Below are 7,033 nucleotides of genomic sequence, written 5' to 3'. Positions count from 1 at the left end.
TTTGGAACATATACTGTATTCGAACATTATGAAGTACATCGAAAAAAAAAAAGATTTATTGATATATTGACACATACTCACCACAGATTCAGAAAATATCGTTCTTGTGAAACACAACTAGCTCTTTATACTCGTGAAGTAATGAGTGCTATCAAGAGGGGATGTCAATTGATTCCATATTTTTAGATTTCTAGAAGGCTTTTGACGCCGTTCCTCAGAAGCGTCTTCTAACCAAACTGTGTGCCTATGGAGTATCGCCTCAGTTCTGGGACTGGATTCGTGATTTCCTGTCAGAAAGGTCACAGTTCGTAGTAATAGACGGAAAGTCATCGAATAAACCACAAGTAATATCCGGCGTTCCCCAAGGAAGTGTTATAGGCCCTCTATTGTTGCCGATCTATATTAACGACATAGGAGACAATCTGGGTAGCCGTCTTTGATTGTTTATAGATGATGATGTCATTTACCGTCTTGTAAAGTCATCAGATGATCAAAACGACTTGCAAAATGATTTAGGTAAGACATCTGTATGGTGCGAAAACTGGCAATTGGCCCTGAATAAAGAAAAGTGTGAAGTTATTCACATGAGTACTGAAAGAAATCAGCTAAATTTCAATTACGGGATAAGTCACACAAATCTGAAGGCTGTAAATTCAGCTAAATACTTAGGGATTACAATTACAAATAACCTAAACTGGAACGATCACACGATCACATAGATGGGTAGAGCAAACCAAAGACCGCGATTCATTGGCAGAACGCTTAGAAAATGCAACAGGCCTACTAAAGAGACTGCTTACACCACGCTTGTCCGCCCTATTCTGGAGTATTGCTGTGCGATGTGGGATCCGCATCAGGTGGGACTGACGGATGACATCGAAAAAGTTCAAAGAAGGGCAGCTCGTTTTGTGTTATCGCGAAATAGGGGAGATGGCGCCACAGACATGATACGTGGAGTGGCAATCATTAAAACAAAGGCGTTTCTCGTTGCGACTGGATCTTCTCATGAAATTTCAATCACCAGTTTTCTCCTCCGATTGCGAAAACATTCTGTTGTCACCCATCTACATAGGGAGAAATGATCATCACGATAAAATAAGAGAAATGAGGGCTCGCACAGAAAAATTTAAGTGCTCGTTTTTCCCAGGTGCTGTTCGAGAGTGGAACAGTAAGGAGACAGGTTGAAGGTAGTTCATTGAACCCTCTGCCAGGCACTTTATTTTGAATAGCAGAGTAATCACGTAGATGTAGAGGTCGATTCCTTAGTGTCACTGTTATGAGGGAAACTCCCCACCGCACCACAATTTTAGTGGTAAGATGGCCCATGAATGAAAACAGCAAGGTGTACTGTGCTGTGAAAAAGAAAAAAAAACACACACACTGAACGTCCAAGCTCAACAATGCAACATCGTACGACCTAAGAGAACAATGGCGTCGTGGTTATGTGGTCACGGTGTCGCACTGCCATGTGAACGATCCGCATTCAAAACTTCCTCGTGCCAGTTATCTTTATTTATTTTTTTCACAACATCATGAACCGTTCGTCTAGTCATTGAAATGTTTGTTCTCTTTCAGTAGTCTTTGCAGTTGACATTCGTTACAGAATGTGGTAAGAATACGTTAACGTTGCAAGTAAACGTTATGAACAGCGAAAGTAGGCGAGATACCATGTAGACGTGTCACAGAAATGAAAACAACAAGCCGGCCGCTGTGGCCGAGTGGTTCTAGGCGATTCAGTCCGGAACCGCGCTGCTGCTACTGTCACAGGTTCGAATCCTGCCTCAGGCATGGGTGTGTGTGATGTTCTCAGGTTAGTTAGGTTTAAGTAGTTCTAAGTGTAGGGGACTGATAACCTCAGATCTTAAGTCACATAGTGCTTAGAGCCATTTTTGAAAACAACAAATAAATGGGTGTGGATTATGTTACAACAAAGGAATTCAACAGTCAAAACTTATAAAATGGAACGCAACTTCCAAAATGTTAAAAACATGTTTAGACTGTTGTTTTCCATCCAGAGACTGGTTTGATGCAGCTCTCCATGCTACTCTATCGTGTACAAGCCTTTTCAGCTCCGAAGAACTACCGAAACCTTCTGAATCTGCTTAGTGTATTCATCTCTTCGTCTCCCTCTACGATTTTTAACCTGCTCGCTTCCCTCCAACACTAAGTTGCTGATCCCTTGATGCCTCAGAACGTGTCCTACCAACCGATCCCTTCTTCTACTCAACTTGTGCCTCTTCTCCCCAAATCAATTTGGTAACTGCTCATTATTTACGTGGTCTACCCATTTAATCTTCAGCATTCTTCTGTAGCACCACATTCCGAAAGCTTCCATTGTCTTCTTGTCTACACTGTTTATCGTCCATGTTTCACTTCCATACGAGGCTACACACTACACAAATACTTTCAGAAAAGGCTTTCTGACACTTAAAGCTGTACTCGATGTTAAATTTCTCTTCTTCAAAAATGCTTTCCTGGCCATTGCCAGTCTACATTTTATATCCTACCTACTTTGACCATCATCAGTTAGTTTGCTCCTCAAATATCAAAACTCATTTACTACTTTGTGCCTCATTTCCTAATCTAATTCCCTCAGCATTGCTTGATTTAATTCGACTACATTCCATTATCGTCGTTTTGCTTTTGTTGATGTTCATCTTATGTCCTCATTTCAAGACACTCTCCATTCCGTTCAACTGTTCTTCCAGTTACTTTCCTCTCTCTGACAGAATTACAATGTCGTCAGCGAATCTCAATGTTCTTATTTCTTCTCTATGGAATTTTATTCCCACTCCAAATTTTTCTTTTCTTTACTTTACTGCTTGCTCAATATACAGATCGAATAACATCCGGGATAGGCTACAACCCTATCTCACTCCCTTCCCAACCACTGCTTCCCTTTCATGACCCTCGACTGTTCTAACTGCCATCTGGTTTGTGTACAAATTGTAAATAGCCTTTGGCTCCCTGCGTTTTACACCTCCCACAATGTTCTGACAGAGCACAGATAAACTGTGTGACTGTGAGTCTGTTGCGGTCATTTGTATCAACTTATGTGACAAACTGTAATATTTTCATCGCTTCAATGGGAGTGATCACATTAATATTCACACGAACACCTAAATCGGGCAATGCGGCATATTGCACTAGGGAGCTTTGAACACGCCTTGCCAGTTAGGCAGTTCAACACCTTGACCACTTAACCATGACGCTATTTCTCTTCCAGGCTGCTGTATGTTGCGCTTCTTGTGCTTGTGTGTGAACTCTTATGGGACTTAACAGCTAAGGTCATCAGTCCCTAAGCTTACACACTACTTACTCTAAATTATCCTAAGGACAAACACCCAGACCCATGGCCGAGGGAGGACTCGAACCTCCGCCGGGATTCTTGTGCTTAGACCGTTCACTATTTTGCTCTTTTTACACAATTGAGTACACCTTCTTGCTGTTTTCGTGCTTATCTGTGTTCAATTTATGACGGGCTGCTCCCTGTCTGAGGGGGATGTGATAAGAAGTTTACCGTTTGAGTCAGCAGCTTACAGTGTGGGGTAGGGAAGTAGGGAAGACGGACGACTGAGTGGCGGGTTGCCTGCTCGTAAGGGGCGCAGCGTATCGTGTCGTAATAGCAGCGCGTCGAGGGGCAAAGGGCGTGTCCGCCAGCCGACCTTCGGCCTCGCTGCGTGGGCGTCTGTTGTGTCTGCGGCGGCTCCGTGGCGTCGCGTAGCGTACTGTAGTAGTAGTAGTAGTACTCGCTGCAGCTGGCGGGTTCTCTGACCTCACCTGACCTGACCTTCTTCCGTTTCTCTCTGTCCCACACCTACACATCGCTGGCTATTCCACACACGGGACTCTCTTACCAGTCGCTGTGATTTAGCGACTTATTTTCTACGCATTTTCTCTGCTCCTACCTTCTAAAAACTCTGTCCTACGTTTGGGAGGGTCAGTCTGAAAGAACTGGAGGCTCCCTTTCCTCCAACGACGAAGAAGTATTGTTATTACATAACCTCAGATCCTGAGCACTATACCTCAGCTTGAATGCATATCATCATCATCACCACCACCACCACCACCACCACCACCACCACCACCATTGGCGCGACAGCCATTTCTGGGCCTTGGCGTTGAGTAGAAGATTATTCCATTCGTTCCTGTTTGGTACCAATTCTTTGTCCAATTCCGATCCTCAATTTTCCCTACATTCTCTCTGACATCTTTGTCACACCTGCCCTCCTGGTTCCTTCACACACTAACTTCATAATCATACTGACGTTTACAAGTCCTGTCCCTTTAATATTAATGTAACTGGCACTACCTGGTACATTATACAAATTACGTAATTCATAGTTGAATCTCCTCCTCCAGACACCATTTTCATCAGCTGGGCCAGGAATTCGTCTCCACAGATTTCTTTCAAATACGCCTAGTTGCTTTTCATCCTATTTCGTTAGTGTCTAGTTTCAGCACGCTGTCTTAGCACCGGACACTAAAACTTTCCTGAACAGCAGCTAATGTTCGATTATGTAAATGAGAGGGTCACTGCTTTAACAAGACTAAAAGAAAATCTCCTGAGGAAAGTAGTGTAAGGTCACAACTGAGGTCCTAGATTTACACGCGACTGCAATGAAATATTCTGCCACTACCGACACATCAAAATCTGACAAAATTATTTGGAAATAATCTGGGCACACTTCCACGGTAACGCATTTTGCACTTGCGCTGGCCTAAACTTTCACCAGCACACCAGTCGGCAAAGAGATTGCAAGAAGATCGATAATAGGCGCTAAATCAAGCGCTCCTCTCAAGAGAGAGGCCAGACTCGCAAGCAACGTGCCGACAACGCCTTCTCGACAGCAAGTGTTTAGATCCCCGCCGTGGGCCGGAGGGCGCAGTCAGTCAGTCACAGTTACTAGCTAAGTCACTATTCTAGTTGGGGTCTGTCAGTTCATCTCACCGGCTACGAGAGTGTAGTGTTAATAGTGGGCCACCGGCAGTGATGCTAATGTGACTGTTACCTAACTTACTTAAAGATAAGCTGCTTCTCGTTTTTGTTAATAAAAGCACTCCGTCTTCAGGCCACGAGTGGCCTACCGAGACCATCCGACCGCCGTGTCATCTTTAGAGGAGGATGTTGATAGGAGGGGCATGGGGTCAGCACACCGCTCTCCCGGTTGTTATGATGGTATTCTTCACCGAATCCGCTACTATTCGGTCGAGTAGCTCCTCAATTGGCATCACGAGGCTGAGTGCACCCCGAAAAATGGCAACAGCGCATGGCGGCCTGGATGGTCACCCATCCAAGTGCCGGCCACGCCCAACTGCGCTTTACTTCGGTGATCTCACGGGAACCGGTGCATCCACTGCGGCAAGGCCGTTGCCTTTCTTAATAAAGAAGCCTGTTAATACATGTGTGCAGTCGTGTTATAGAAAGTATATATACCGACCAACAAACGACATTCTGTCCCTTGCTTCTCCTGGTACAAGACTCTAGAGTGTCAACGACGACACAAGAGTACGGGAAATGATTGACTTCTGAAGAGGAACATACATTTCTTAAAGAATGTTACAAGCACTGCGCTTCAGATAATGGAACTTACAAGCAGATTCAGTGACACGAATAAGGTGCGACGACCAAATATCCATTCTTTCAATGCCGATACACGCTAAGTACGATATCTTGTAGGAATCCGAAATGGCGGGTAAGGGGTTCACGCTAGCACCGTAAAGCAGACTGGGTATTTGGGGCGGATAGGAAGTGTCTTCAGATGGCAGAGGAGGTGAAGACATTAAGCGGGAGATACGGGTTCGAATCCCAGTCCGGCACTAATTTACAGCTGATACCGTCGATTCATTTCTATATCCAAATGCGGTTAACGTCATTGAAAACTTTTAAATAGTACTGAGAACGCTATACATAAATTCAGCCGGTTATTAGAAATAAACGAATGGTTGTAGATTCATGGCACTTACCGGGTTGGAAAAGGTGGCATTGCGTCAGGAATCGGTCTGTGTGTAGGCAGCGAGCGTCTAACAAGGGCGGTTCCGAAACACGTTCTGTCGTTCGCCTCCCGCTAAGAAAACCAGCCAATGGACGCGAGATACATCGTCCGTAGCGATGTGTGTACCGGGATCAGGTTATCAGTGATGGTGTTTGAAATGGTCTTCCATTGGTAGCGTCAGGTGTTCATGGAAGGGCCGCGCCGCAGGTTCAGCATCACGTGTGGTCGACAACACCTGGTTTTATTTCGTGAAAACATTTAAAACTTTCATTTAAGATTGAATGAAGCGAAAGTTAACAACAACCAGTACTCACAGTACAAATTGCTTTGAACTACACTACTAGCCATTAAAATTGCTACACCACGAAGATGACGTGTTAAAGACGCGAAATTTAACCGACACGAAGAAGATGCTGTGATATGCAAATGATTAGCTTTTCAAAGCATTCACACAAGGCTGGCCCCAGTGGCGACACCTACAACGTGCTACATGAGGAAAGTTTCCAACCGATTTCTCATACACAAACAGCAGTTGACCGGCGTCGCCTGATGAAATGTTGTTGTGATGCCTCGTGTAAGGAGGAGAAATGCATACCATCACGTTTCCGACTTTGATAAAGGTCGGATTGTAGCCTATCGCGATTGCGGTTTATCGTATCGCGACATTGCTGCTCTCGTTGTTCGAGATCCAATGACTGTTAGTAGAATATGCAATCGGTGGGTTCAGGAGGGTAATACGGAACGCCGTGCTAGATCCCAACGGCCTCGTATCACTAGCAGTCGAGATGACAGCCACCTTATCCGCACGGCTGTAACGGATCGTGCAGCCACGTCTCGATCCCTCAGTCAACAGATGGGGACGTTTGCAAGACAACAACCATCTGCACCAACAGTTCGACGACGTTTTCAGCAGCACGGACTATCAGCTCGGAGACGACGGCTGCGGTTACCCTTGACGCTGCATCACAGACAGGAGTGCCTGCGATGGTGTACTCGACGACGAACCTGAGAGCACGAATGGCAAAACGTCATTTTTT

General features: G+C 45.0%; 1 pseudogene; it reads right to left on the bottom strand.

Moving 5' to 3' along the window:
• Positions 1 to 5,258: 5,258 nt before the first annotated feature.
• On the bottom strand, positions 5,259 to 5,376 carry LOC126215478 (5S ribosomal RNA; annotated as a pseudogene).
• Between the last annotated feature and the right edge of the window lie 1,657 nt (positions 5,377 to 7,033).

This window comes from Schistocerca nitens, chromosome 12, assembly GCF_023898315.1.
Source record: "Schistocerca nitens isolate TAMUIC-IGC-003100 chromosome 12, iqSchNite1.1, whole genome shotgun sequence".
Taxonomy (NCBI): Eukaryota; Metazoa; Arthropoda; class Insecta; order Orthoptera; family Acrididae; genus Schistocerca; species Schistocerca nitens.
The sequence above is the reverse complement of the archived record's forward strand: the minus strand, read 5'-3'. Positions and strand labels throughout refer to the sequence as shown.